The sequence below is a fragment of the Macaca nemestrina genome, chromosome 2, assembly GCF_043159975.1.
Source record: "Macaca nemestrina isolate mMacNem1 chromosome 2, mMacNem.hap1, whole genome shotgun sequence".
Lineage (NCBI taxonomy): Eukaryota > Metazoa > Chordata > Mammalia > Primates > Cercopithecidae > Macaca > Macaca nemestrina.
In genome coordinates this window covers 150,859,735-150,874,406 of record NC_092126.1, presented here as the reverse complement: position 1 = coordinate 150,874,406, position 14,672 = coordinate 150,859,735, and the positions used below count along the sequence as shown (strand labels likewise).

The 14,672-nt window shown below is 39.9% G+C and overlaps 1 protein-coding gene across 2 annotated transcripts in view; it reads right to left on the bottom strand.

The window, feature by feature from the left end:
* LOC105477724 (synapsin II) overlaps positions 1-14,672 on the bottom strand; it is a 196,703-nt gene that overhangs the window by 149,547 nt on the left and 32,484 nt on the right. The window lies entirely within an intron of this gene.

The following is a 14,672-nucleotide window of genomic DNA, read 5'->3' as shown; positions in this document are numbered from 1 at the left end:
GAGTGGGGAGGGGAGGGGAGGGGAGGGGAGAGATGAGATTATTCCAAAGATCTTTACAAGTCTACAAACCTAAAAAAATCATTCCATGCTGGGCGCGGTGGCTCATGCCTGTAATCCCAGCACTTTAGGAGGCCAAGGTGGGCAGATCACGAGGTCAGGAGTTCAAGACCAGCCTGGCCAATATGGTGAAACCCCATGTCTACTAATAATACGAAAATTAGCTGGGCATGGTGGCACACGCCTATAGTCCCAGCTACTCGGGAGGTGGAGGCAGAAGAATCACTTGAACCTGGGAGGCGGAGATTGCAGTAAGCCAAGATCGTGCCACTGCACTCCAGCCTGGGGGACAGAGTGAAACTCTATCTCAAAAAAAACCCAAAAAACAAAAAACAAGCAAAAAACTTTCCAAACCAGAGCCATTCCTGGGTCAGAGAATCAACACTAAATGAAAGATGTAACTTACGGATTTACTCTGATAAACTCTAACATTCCAAGAATCTTGCAGAGAATTATAACCAGTAACAGTCTAAGAACTGTCGAGGCTGGGTGTGGTGGCTCATGTCTGTAATCCCAGCAATTTGGGAGGCTGAGGCTGGTGAATCACCTGAGGTCAGGAGTTCAAGACCAGCCTGACCTAAATAGTGAAACCCTGTCTTTACTAAAAATACAAATAATTAGCCAGGCTTGGTGGCAGGTGCCTGTAATCCCAGCTACTTGGGACGCTGGGGCAGAACTGCTTGAACCCGGGAGGCGGAGGATGCAGTGAGCCTCCTCAAAAACAAAACAAACAAACAAAAACCAAACAAAACAAAAAAGAAACTGTAGAGATTGCTTTGTGTTGCACAGTTCTGGTGCCTGCTTAGAGCTCTCCAGGGTACTGATTTTATCTCTGGAAGGTTTCTGCTCTTCCACTCTTCTAAATATAAGCCATGTTTCCAAATCTGTCAACCACCCAGGCAGATGTGGCACAGACATAATGTATCATTCAATGAATATATAAATGAATAAAAGAGAAGAATGTCATAGCAGAAAACATCACAAGACTGCAAAACAAAATGAGTTCCAAACCCTGTTTTTCATTCAATATGTACCAGCCACTTTATAGGAACTTACTGTATCATTTCCTATATAACTCCCAAGCCATCGATAGCACTCTGATACTAAACTAGTACTCAGTTCCCTCATATTTCAATCTAATGTTTTGTTTTGTTTTTGTTTTGAGACGAAGTCTCACTCTGTCACCCAGGCTGCAGTGCAGTGGCATAATGTTGGCTCACTGCAGCCTCTGCCTCCCGGGTTCCAGTGATTCTCCTGCCTCAGCCCTCCCAGGTAGCTGAGATTACAGGCATGCGCCACCATGCCAGGCTAATTTTTGTATTTTTAGTAGAGACGGGTTTCACTATGTTGACCAGGCTGGTCTTGAACTCCTGACCTCAGGTGATCCACCCGCTTCAGCCTCCCAAAGTGCTGGGATTACAGGCATGAGATACCGAGCCAGGGCTCTAATGTTCTTTCTACAACTCCTCTCAGCTGCTCTTTTGGGTCCAATGTTAACTTTCCCAAAGTTACGCTAAACTAGCAAGCATTCAGACTATCTTACCACACATAGCACAAAGGCCTGGCATACCCTAAATGTTCAATAAGCTGTGTTAAATGAATGAGAAAGATGGGTCCATGTATATTCCCAAACTTCAAGGGCTTCTAATTTCACCACATCTCACCTACATATTCACAAAACTCTGAAAATCTCATCTTACACAGAACTGAAAAGACTGACATATAGGTTCCCAGGGTTTAGGTCTGCAAGTGATTGTAAAATCTGTAAACCAATGACATAATGAATAAAGTAGTCACTACTCTACCAACTGCTGCAATTCCAGTACAGTGATTATCAGCAGGGGTTCGGAATTAGAAAAACTTAGATTTGAACCCAATCTATCATTTACTGTTGCATGACTTGGGCATATTATCTTTCCTGTGCCTCAATTCACATACTTTTTAAGTGGGGGAAATATAGTATATACCCTCATAAAACTGCTGAGAGGATTAAATGAGATACTATATTAAAACACTTAACTAAATAGGCATTCCTTAGATTGTCTTATCCACTATCTACCTGGCATAATACCTGGCAAACAATAAGTGTTCAATGAATGTTAGCTATCATCATCATCTTTATAACAAATCACTGGGTTCTACAACTAAAATGTAGACTTTTTATATGGCAAACAGTCTTTTTTTTTTTTTTTTTTTTTTTTTTTTTAACTGCATCAAAAAGCTTTATTTCCATTTGGTCCAAGGCTTGTTAGGGTCGTTAAGAAAGCTGCCTAGTGGCTGGAGGGAGAGGCTTAGGCAGAAAAGCCCTATTATTTTGCAAGGGGCCCTTCAGAAGTCGCTGGGCTCAGAAGGCTCTTAGTCGTGCTTGAGAGTGAGCCTTTGGAAGAGATACTCGCCCAGCCCAGCCTCCGGGCCGGCCAGCCTGTTGAGGTTGGTCAGGTAGTCACCCATCTTTTTGATGAGCTTCACTTCCTCATCTAGGAAGTGAGTCTCCAGGAAGTCACAGAGATGGGGATCCGTGTGGGCAGAACCCAGGGCATGAAGATCCAAAAGGGCCTGAATCAGTTTTTTCTCCAGGGCCATGGCGGCTTTCATGGCATCCGGGGTTTTACCCCACTCATCTTCAGCTGGCTTCTTGACGTCCTGAAAAAGAGCGCGGCCGCCACACTGGTTTTGCATCTTCAGGAGACGCTCGTAGCCCTCGCGCTTCTCCTCGGCCAATTCGCGGAAGAAGTGGCTCACGCCTTCCAGAGCCACATCATCGCGGTCGAAATAGAAGCCCAGAGAGAGGTAGGTGTAGGAGGCCTGCAGGTACATATTGACCAGGCTGTTGACGGCTGCCTCCACGTCGGTGGAATAATTCTGACGAATCTGGGAGCTCATGGTTGGTCGGCAAGACGGAGCTAACCACAAAAACGGTGCTGGTAGGTCCCAGAAGCATGAGATGGCCGAGAAGATGGTCCCGGAGTTTGCAAGTGGAGAGGAAATCGGAGGGCGGTCGGAGGCTGGAAGAAAGAGTCCCCGGATCTGTTCCGTCCAAACACTGTTGAAGCAAGGGACAGACCCGCGGGACCGCCGAACTGCCCAAACAGTCTTAAAAGAGTTTTGCAGTTAAAGAAAATAAAATCTCAGCCTGGCACAGTGGGTCTCCCCTAGAATCCCACCACTCCAGGAGGCCTTTGGGAGGCCAAAGCAGGTGGATCACTTGAGCTTATGAGTTCAAGACCAGCCTGGCCAACATGGCAAAACCCTGTCTCTACAAAAGATACAAAAATTAGCTGAGCATGGTGGTGCACACCCGTAGTCCCAGCTACTTGGGAGGCTGAGGTGGGAGGATCGCTTGAGTCCGATGGCTGCAATGAGCCATGATCATACCGCTGCACTCCAGCCTGGGTGATAGAGCAAGACCCTGTCTCAAAAAATAATAAAAATAAAACAAAATCTCGTAATATCCCCGTGGGAAAGTAAAATGTAGCAAACATGAATTGTCTCATCTTAAAAAGGCATAAAAAGGCTAAATCTTTCACTTAAGATTACAGAAAATGCTCAATACCCTAGAAACAAATAATGGGCATTTTGTCTGTAAGTCAGAAGTGAAAGGTTGGAATACACAACGTATGTAACTTGTAGAGGGTGTCACAATCAGGTGCCAAGGAAACCAAAGTACTCTCATACCCAGAGTTAATTGCTGATTTATTGAACCATCTTAAATCTGAATGGTTTACAGCAAAAAACAGGTTAAATGCTTTCTTCAAATTAAACATAACATTCACACGCTGCCACCTTACACCTCCAACAACTAATGAGAAAAGCATCAGAACATTGTTTCCTGTTTTACAAATTAAAGTGATCTCTGTTTTAACAAACCATTCAGGTAATGCTAATATACATTAAAGTTTGAGAATCACTGTCCCAATCCATCACTTGCCTATCTAACTTAGATGCCATGATCTAGTATTTCAATAACCTAAACTTCCTTTCCCTTTCATCCTCTCCATCTGACAAAAACCTCAAGAACCCTTAATAAGCTCAAGTATCCACTTTCTCTGTCCCCAAGCTGCTGAAGAATGCCAGAAAGAAATAACACAATAGAACAGATTGTCACCTCAACAAGGCCTTCAACTCTCACTAAATCATGAGTTTGTCTGGTCAAAATATGATTATTTAAAATCTTTATTCACTCCTTCAAATAGTACCCCTTCCATCATCCTTCCTTCTTCTCAGTAGATGACCTAGCCTCCTACTTAACAGAGAAAATAGAAGCCACCAGATGGATACATCCTCAACTTCCCACCATCCAATCTACACACCCTTCTGTATCTTCACCCATATTCTCCTCCATCCCTTCTGTTAAAATAATAGATCAGGTGTCTCTCCTCTCATTTAAGACCAAAAACACCTGTGAGCTAGACCTCATTTCCTCCTTCTCTTAAAGGAAACTCACATTATTAAGTATTCTCTTTCCATACAATTTGCCTTTCCCTGAAGTTAATTCTGGCACATAATTGGAACATTAGTATATACAATGAAATATCATTTAGTTATGAAAAAAACAAGGTAGTGCTTTCCACCTTGATATGGAACAGTCATGGAGTACAATATGTTTTCCTGAAGTTCAAACCCATATACTCAACTTCCCATAATCATTCTCTACTTTGTTGTCTCATAGGCACTTCAATTACAACATATTTTAAACAACACTCATCATCTCCCCCTGAAATCTGTCCTTCAGGTTCCTTCAATGTTCCTGGTATCAGTAAACGGCAACCTCCATCCACCCGGCTGTGCAGTCAGAAACCTAGTGGTTATACTTTGACCTCTCCTTCATTTCTTATCTAATCAATCATCAGGTCTTGACGATCTATTAAATATTTCTTATATTATTCCAACTCTCTTCATCTCCACATTCGCTACTTTTGTCCAAGCCACCATTATCTCTCGCCTAGTTTTTTAAAATAGCCTTTTAATAATTTCCAAACACCACTCTTCCCTTCCTCCAATCCAGTCTCCACTAGATGGCAGCCACAGCAGTCATTTCAAAATATCAAAAGGAACATCTAATCATGGCTCTCTTCCATCAAAACTGTTAGATAGCTTCCTATTTCTACAGTATGAGAATAAAGTGCAAAATCCTTAGCAAAGCCTATAAGCCTCTGCATGAACCTCTGTTTACTCTAGCCTCATCTCACACATTCTCCCCCTCTCTACATTCCAGTCACAAAGAAACGTCTTTCTTTAAACTAACTATGCTCTTTCCCTTTCACAAGCTTCATGTTCTTTCTCCCAGGATGTTGTTCTCCTTATTTATCTAGCCAACTCCTATTCATCCTTCAGGTCTCATTTTAAATGTAATATATTCACCAAAACCTTTCCCAACTCCTCAGATTTGGTCAGTTTCACCCACCCAATTTACCATTCATTCATTTTATTCAGTCAACAAATGTTGACTGAACAACTAAACCATACTAGTTGCTGTACTAGGTACAGAGAATAAAACTGAACAGTACTGACAGTCTCTTTCCTAATTAAATTTACATCCTAGTAGAAAGTATAATCATTAAACAAATATTTAGTTAGAGTTGTAATAAGTACTATAAAGGAGAAATATGGGTTCCTTTGAGAATTAATAAATATCTGGTAAATGAAAGAAGGAAGTTATTCAAATTCAGGTTTGCTGACTCCAAATCCCGTGCTTTTAATCCGCTACACTATGCTGTAAATGCAAGCCTCATTTTTTTAAAGCATAACATAATTTTTTCTTCTTAACTCTGCCAGATTCAAATTCTATATAGTACTCTCCTGTGCTTCTGGGAAGTATTCCTGAGCCCCCCACCACTCAACATTGCAGTACTCCAACTCCACAGGGCACACAAATCAGCTCGCCATGAGCACTGAGGTGGCGATTGTAGGGGCAAAGGGATTCAGTACAATGCAGGGTATGTGCAAAGGACTACGGGAATGCAAGGTATGGGAAGATTAATTGTCTAGGGGCTACAACATAGTGAAAGTACTTTGCAAAATGTAAAGCACTACTCAAATGATTGTTATTAGTGATAGCAATAGTGGTGGTAGTCTCTCTAAGTAATGGAATCCCCCATCCTCCAAGGGGGGAAAAACACCTATTCAAATTGGAAAACAGTAGAGCCATTTACTTATTTAACATAGAAAAAAACTGAAATGCATTTCTCCTCATTCATTCATACCATCTCATTTTAACTTTTTCTACATTTTACAAACAAAACTCCATTTGCAGCAAAGAACAATCCATTTCACTTTTTATCTACTCCCTTTTACTGCATCAGAAAAACTCCAAAAGTCTGACAGTTCTCAGGTATTATAATCACATCTCACTCATTAAGCAGTTGCTGAAGTTTAAAAAAAAAAAAAACCCCACTAAAATACTAAATGCAGTAACCCCCTCCTTTAAACATCATTTTTATGATATACCACATGTACAGCCCCCTGGTGGTGGTACAGTAGAATGAGACTGGGTTGGAACTTAACTAGATTACTAGATGCCTGGAGGGCCCAGGATAGGAACCTCTGGATCACATAATCTTTAAGGCATATAATCAGATTTTCTAATGATTCCAGCTCCACCACTTCTTAGCTGCATGACCTTGGGTATATTTCCCAACCTCTCTAATCTTCAATTTTCTCATTCATAAAATAGAGATGTGTACCTATTTTTTCAGGTAATTGTGAAATTTAAATATATATAAAGAGATTAGCACAGCATATAGCATACAATTAGTACTCAATAAATATTTGATATCTTATTCTTCTCTCTCTTGGTTCTGAAGTCCTATGATTCTATAAACCCAATGCCATAGAGCACAATAAAAAAAACCTGTACTATAGGTATTTTTCTTATTCCCCAATAGCAAGAATGTTCTATAGTTCACAGCACACGTAGACTTACCATGTAAACTTATAATGAAGAGGGATGCTAACTGCTTGCCTAAAAATAGTGCCTCCACACACTCCTATAAAAGTAAATGACCAAGACTCAACATAAAAGGAGTCCTCCTATTTTCAGGCGTTCTAATTGTTTAATCAAATGCCTTCATCAGATTCTAAATATCTTATACCCATTATCCTGGTTCTTTCCTCTAAAAGAATGGTTGCTCAGAATCATTTTGATCACAGAGCAAAATAATTTTAGATAGCTACTAAGTTTTCAGTCATATTTCTGGAACCCTTTGCTTTTTCAGAAGGATCTTATTTCAAATCTTTCAATATCCTGATTACTCATGAAATGGGAAAGACAAAATGAAATACGATATTCTACCAGTTTGACTACTTACTATGGAAGAATTTCATTCTTTTTTGCTTTTGCTCATGCTATTCATGTTCATGTCTTACTACCCTCTCCTCACTTGAATCCTCCTCACACCTGTGTGGGGTGTGTGTGTGTGTGTGTGTGTGTGTGTGTGTGTGTGAGAGAGAGAGAGAGAGAAAGGAATGGAGCAGGGCAATCACTTCAGAATAGAATCAAGTGACAGAGGACAAGGCCCAGAGAGGGTGTAGGATATACCATGAAGGCTAATGACATCACTTAGGAAAGAAAGTAGGATGAAACCAAAGATGAACTTTGCCTTCTAAAGGTTGACACTGGAACCTGGAAAGTGGGGAAGAAGGAGAAGAGGAAAATAGAAATTCAGCAATTAATTAACAGATGTTATGGGTAAGAATTCCTGGTAGGTAATATGGAAGATATAAAAATGAACAAGACAAGATCTCCATCCTCATGAGAACTACAATATACCTGGGCAAATGGGACAAGGCAGAAATCACTTAATACAAGGTAGACCGCAATGAGTACAATAAAATTGAAGTAGATAAACTGCTATGGAGGTTCAGATGAGAGAGAGAAACAGATAAAATATTAGGTAGAGAAATCTAGGAAAGCTTCATGAAGGAGATTTGACTATATAGTAGGTGAGAAATAGATACAGACGTGGGGGAAGACAGATGCTGAGACTCTTCCAGAGGAAAGGTCCTATGATACGTCTGGCCCTCCTCTGACTAATCCACAGCGCATTTCTTTAACCAATCCAGTAGAATGGACATCACATTTTAATGCCCAGTCATTCTGAGGGCCACATAATAAATTCCTCATGCAATCAACAGAAGAAAGTAGACAGCTGAAAACAAAATGAGAGAATATTCCTAAAACACAAGTTTACCTTTCTAACCCTTATTTTTCTGATCTGTAAAATATGGATAAATAATGCCTACCACATAAAGTTGTTGGGAGACAAAATAACACATTAAAGTGCCTAAAATATGCCTGGTTATATAAGAGACCCTGCAGTAAATGTTTATTTTTCTTCTCTTCTATATTGGTATCCTAAGTTTGTCATAACAAATTACCACTAATTTGGTGGCTTTGAAAAAAGTGAAATTATGAGGGGGGAAAAAAGCAGGCTGGACACCAGTAGCTCACACCTGTAAACCCAGTGCTTTGAGAGCTTTGTTTCACAGGAGGACTGCTTGAGGTCAGGAGCTTGAGATCAGCCTGGGCAACACAGTGAGACTCCATCTCTATGAAATTTTTAAAAAATAAGCTGGGCATGGTGATGCTCACTAGTAGTCCCAACTACTTGGGAGGCCGAGGTGGGAGGATCGCCTGAGTCCAGGAATTTAAGGCTGCAATGAGCTGTGATCATGCCATTGCACTCCAGCCTGGGTGACAGAGCAAGATGTTGTCTCAAAAAAAAAAAAAAAAAAAAAAAAGTGCAGGGGGATTTATTCTCACAGTTTTGGAAGCCAGAAGTCTAAAATGAAGGTGTGTTGGTCGGGCTATGTTCCCTCCGAAGGCTATAGGATCCATCCAATCCTTGCCTCTTCCAGCCTCTAGTGGTTACAAGAGGCTGCGATTCCCTAGCTTGTAGTTGCCTAGCTGCAATCTCTGCCTCCATCTTCACACAGCCTTCTCTCTATACTGCTCTCTGTGTCCTCTCTTCTTCTTATAAGGACACCAGCCATTGGATTTAGGATCTATCTTATATCTGGAATGATTTCATCTCAAGATCCTTAGGTAATTATAGCTGCAAAGACACTGTTTCCAAATAAGTCACATTCTGAGGTGGACCTGAATTGGGAGATGGGGAGGGCCAGGGAGAAAGGAACACCATTCAACCCACTACACCCTCCTTCTTTAGATCCACTTGCAGCTGAAACATTCTCAGGTCTCCTATAACTGTCTAGTTCACAGGAAGACATTACCTTTCCATTGAGCTCCCAGGATACTTCCATAGTATTGAACAACAATATCTACAAATCCCTTAGAAAACTGGGATTTCAAGAAAACCCAAGGCAAGTCAGCATTTTCAACAGACCTGAAACGTGGGCTCTAGTCCTATCTAGAGCAGTTATCAACTGTGAGACCTTGGGCAAATTATTTCAGCTCTTTAAGATGCAATTTCTTCATCTTTAAATAGAAGCATCACAAAATTTGGGGGAATTAAGAAACAGAATAAATGTGAGAGCATTTTGTGAACTTCAACATGATGTACAAATACTAGTTATTATTTACAAAACTTTCAATGTTTAATTATTTAACGAAATATACTGATACGTGCCGGGCACCATCTTAAATTCCATGGGGAAATAAGAGAAGGAAACATGTTTCAAGACTTGAAAAGGCTTACAGACCAACACTAATATCCAAAAAATAGAAAATAATTTGTCACTAAATTATTTGGAAACTACTATATATGTCTGATAGAGCAGAGGAGACTGTGACCAATGCTAGCATTGAAGGAAGAAGAAAGGAGCTGTCTTACAAGGACAGGCAGGATTTAGCCAGAGAAGAAAGGAATGTTTTGAGCAAGGGATATAAGTGGAAAGGAATATTGTATCTGAGGGACTGAGAGAAAATCAGCCTGTCAGGTGAAGATGATGAATGCTGGGGAGGAAGATCAGACATAAGGCCAGATACAACAAACATAAAAGCTAAACAGTATGCCTAGACCTGATGCACAGGAGTGGCAATTAGAGGTACCTGAATGGAGAGTGCCATGATGAAAGCAGGGCTTTAGGGGAAAAAAGCCTGGCAGCATTTACACCTTAGATTGGCAGGAGGGAGACTAAAGGCAAGGACATGAACTAAAAGGCTGTGGCTCTAATCCAAAACATGTTCATGTTCACTGGTTGCTAAAATCGTGACTGGCAAAGAAATCTGAAATTTCCGGAAAGCTGCTTACTTCTTAAACAAGAATTCTACGTCTTTCTTAGGGTTTTTTCCTGTGTTGACCTCACTAAACCAATCACCCAATTGTGTAGAATCTTCCAGTTAATACTTCTCATGGCAGAAAAACAGCTTGGAGGACACACAGGCAAGCTCTATTCCAATGTAAAAATCCTCTCTAAAGCAACACAGATTGGGGGAGTTATACAGTCTCTGAAAAAACACTTCAGTCTAAGAAATGTCCATTTCACCAAAGCCACCATCCCAGCAAGCGATCAAGGTCAAACACATCAGCTCCTTATAAGAACACTTGGACAGCTCTTCCTCTGGGAAGGCTGGAGTTCACCATTGCTAGAGTAGAAGGAGGGATACCATGATCCTGCAGCTTTCAACAGAGATTCAAGTCATACCCAGTAGTGGCTGGCTGCAGGGAGGCAGGTCTGAGTCAGTCTGTCAAGCAATGAAATCCTCACTCCATCTGCTCTGAGGGAATTGTCTGCCAAGTTTGATGCCTGGACACATAAGCTCTCACTCCTACACCCACCCCTTTATTCTCTGAGAAGTAGAAACAAAATCTGTTTCAAAGCTTCATCTTTTCTCCTCTTCCCAAGCTCCAGCTCTAAGAAAGTACCTCTCAGTTATAGGTTATACAGAGAACAGAGAAGCATATATTCCCCTAATAACTCCAAATGGGCAAGAAGACTATAATACAATCTACATTAAGCAAAGGCTGCTTGGCTTTTCTATCATTAACACATTAGTTCCTCCCTGAGACTTGGTCCTCTTCCACTATCCTTCCATCTTTGTTTTATCCTCTTTTTTGAATCAAATATTGGATATATTTTTAAAATGTGATATATATGAAAGTTATAATGCCTAGTAATAAAAAGAACACTCATGGCCCTGCTACTCATTTTAAGAAACAGAACTTGCCAATACCACTGACACTGTCTACCAATACCCTCCAGCCTCACCCTGGCTTCCATGAGAAGTAATCGGTATGCAAGATTTTGTGTTTAACATTCTCTCCTGTTCATCAGAGGTAGATTAATCCAAAGACCTCCTGCCTCCTATTACCACTCTGAAATCGACTTTTGCTGCCTTTTCTGTCTGCAACTATACAGTTGCCAGCCCATCTTCCACCAGATTACAATCATCTTTGGGAAGACGAATCCTCACCAAATCCTAGTTAATGTAAATCCAACAACTGCTGAAAATCCATGGAGTCTCTCCTCCTCAAACACGGACACAAATCTCCCAAATCACCAATTTATGTCCCAAATCGGTATACTTTGTATTTTAATCATTCTATACTTTATAATTACTAAGTAAACAAGTATTCTAAGCTCCCCCAACACCAATGCCTACATGACTAAAGTGGGCCATTGGTAGAGGCCCAGAACCTCACTGTATAACTTGCATTTCATTCATACTAGACCATCAACTACTTAAAGGCAGAAAAGATGTCTTAAAAGGATTCTGATTTAGGAATTAAGGCCTGATCTTATCTGATCTCAGAAAAAGGGTGGCAACATCCTTCTTTTAGGAAAAAGTTGAGTTTCTTCCTCCCTAACCTTAATCTCCGACTGATACAAGATCTCTAGTCTATGATCATATCCATGAGAGGACCAATTCTGTTACTACATAAAGCTACCTTTATCAGAAATAACTCATGGCACATCTTCAAAAAAATCCATTGCTTTATTTAGCTCTGTCTCACTTCTTGCAGCATTAATCCCTATATAAGACATGATAAATGCCTAATGACAAAAAAAAAAAAAAATCTTTACTTCTTTGTTTTCTCATCTGCAGGATAGGAACATCACCATCTAGTATATAGTGAAAAAATGAAGCGACTACTACCTAGCACAAAAGTAGAGTTTAAACAAGATAACGTATGTAAGGCCTGTGGAATGGTGGTAGCACACAGCAGCTGGTGAAATAATATGAGACACCTTGCATTTCCCTCTGCACAATGTCAGAAAATCTACTAAACACACTTTGCAGAAAGCCCCAGCTAAAAACAAAATGCTAGCAAACCAAACCTAGCAATAGATAAAGGATTATATAACACGACTAAGTGAGATTTATTCCAGGAATACAATGTTGGTTCAACATACAAACATTAGCCAATGTAATATATCATATTAATAGAATAAAAAACAGAAACTACATAATCATCTCAATAGACACAGAAAAAGCATTTTATAAAATCCAACACCCTTTCATCATAAAAACACTCAACAACCTAGAAATCAAAGGAAACTTCCTCAACTTAATAAAGAGCATCTATAAAAAACCACAATTAGCCGGGCGCGGTGGCTCAAGCCTGTAATCCCAGCACTTTGGGAGGCCGAGACAGGCGGATCACGAGGTCAGGAGATCGAGACCATCCTGGCTAACACGGTGAAACCCCGTCTCTACTAAAATACAAAAAAAAAATTAGCCGGGCGAGGTGGCGGGCGCCTGTACTCCCAGCTACTCGGGAGGCTGAGGCAGGAGAATGGCGTGAACCCAGGAGGCGGGGCTTGCAGTGAGCTGAGATCCGGCCACTGCACTCCAGCCTGGGCAACAGAGCCAGACTCCGTCTCAAAAAAAAAAAAAAAAACACCACAATTAACATTACAATAGTGAAAGGCTGAAACTTTTCCCCAAAAATGAGGAATAAAACAAGGATATCCATTCTCTCAACTTCTACTCAACATTATACTGAAAGTCATAGCAAGGACAATTAGGCAGAAGAAAGAAATTAAAGGCATCCAAATTGGAAAAGAAGAAGTAAACTTTTTTATTTGCAGATGACATGATCTTACATATAGAAAATTCTAAGGAATACACACAAACATGAACACACACTCTTAGAGCTAATAAATGAGTTCAGCAAGGTTGCAGGACACACAATCAACATACAAAAATCAATTGTATTTCTATATACTAGCAATAAACAATCCAAAATGAAATAAAGGGAACAATTCAATTTACAATAGCATCCAAAAAAATAAAATTGTTGGGAATAAGAATTTTAAAGTAAGGACAAGACTTGTACACCAAAAATTAGAAAACATTGTTGAAAGAAATTAAAGAAGAAGAAAATAAATGAAAAAAATCTGTGTTCATGGATTGTACAATTTAACAAATGCCAATATCTCCAAATTAATCTATCAATGAAATCCCTATCAAAATTTCAGCTGCCTTTTTTTGCAGAAATTGACAAGTTGATCCTAAAATCCATATGGCAATTCAAAGGACTCAAAGTGTAGCCAAAAAAAAAGGGTTGTTTTTTTCTTAAAAAGCAACAAAGTTGGATGACTCACACTTTCCAATTTCAAAACTTGCTACAAAGCTACAGTAATGAAGATAATATGATATAGACATAAGAACAAATAATGTATCATTGCAATCTACTGCATCAATGGAATAGAACTTAGAATTCAAAAATGAACCCACAATTCTACAGTGAGTTGATTTTGACAAGGGTGTCAAGACAATTCAATAGGGGAAAAAGAGTCTTTTCAACAAATGGTGCTGGGAAAAATAGGTATCCACATGCTAAAGAATGAATTTGGACTCTTACTTCATAGCACATACAAAAATTAAGGCAAAATGGATCAAAGACCTAAGTGTAAGAGATAAAACTATAAAACTCTTAGAAGAAAATATAGGTGTAAGTCTTTGTGATCTTGGATTAGGCAATGGTTTCTTTAGATATACACAAAAAACACAAGCAACAAAAGAAAAAAACAGAAAAATTGGCCTTCATCAAAATTAAAAACATGTGCTCCAAAGAACATTACCAAAGTGAAAAGATAAGCCACAGAATGGGAGAAAATATTTGCAAATCATATATCTGGTAAGGTATTTGCTATGGTTTGAGTGTGTCTCCCAAAGTTCATATGTTGGAAACTTAATCCCCATTGCAACAGTGTTATGAGGTGGGACCTTTAAGAGCTAATTAGGTCGTGAGGGCTCTATCCTCATGAATGGGTTAACGCTGTTATCATGGGAGCAGGTTAGTTATTTCAGGAGTACGTTTTTGATTAAAGGGTGAGTTTGACCCCCTTCTACTTCAGCCTACTCACTCGCTTGCTCTCACTCACTCTCGTGCTCACACTCTCTCTCACACACCATGTGATGTTTTACTCCATGTTATGATGTAGCAAGGAGGCCCTCACCAGATACAGTCCCTTGATCTTGGACTTCCTAGCCTTCAGAACTATAAGAAATAAATGTTTGTATCTATTACCCAGTCTGTGGTATTCTGTTACAGCAATACAAAACAGACTAACATAAAAATTGGTGCGAAGAAGTGGGGCTGTTGCTATAACAAATACCAGAATATGTGGATGTGGCTTTAAAAATGAGTAATAGGTAGAGACTAGAAGAATCCGGAGAAGCAGGCTAGAAAAAGGCTAAATTGCCA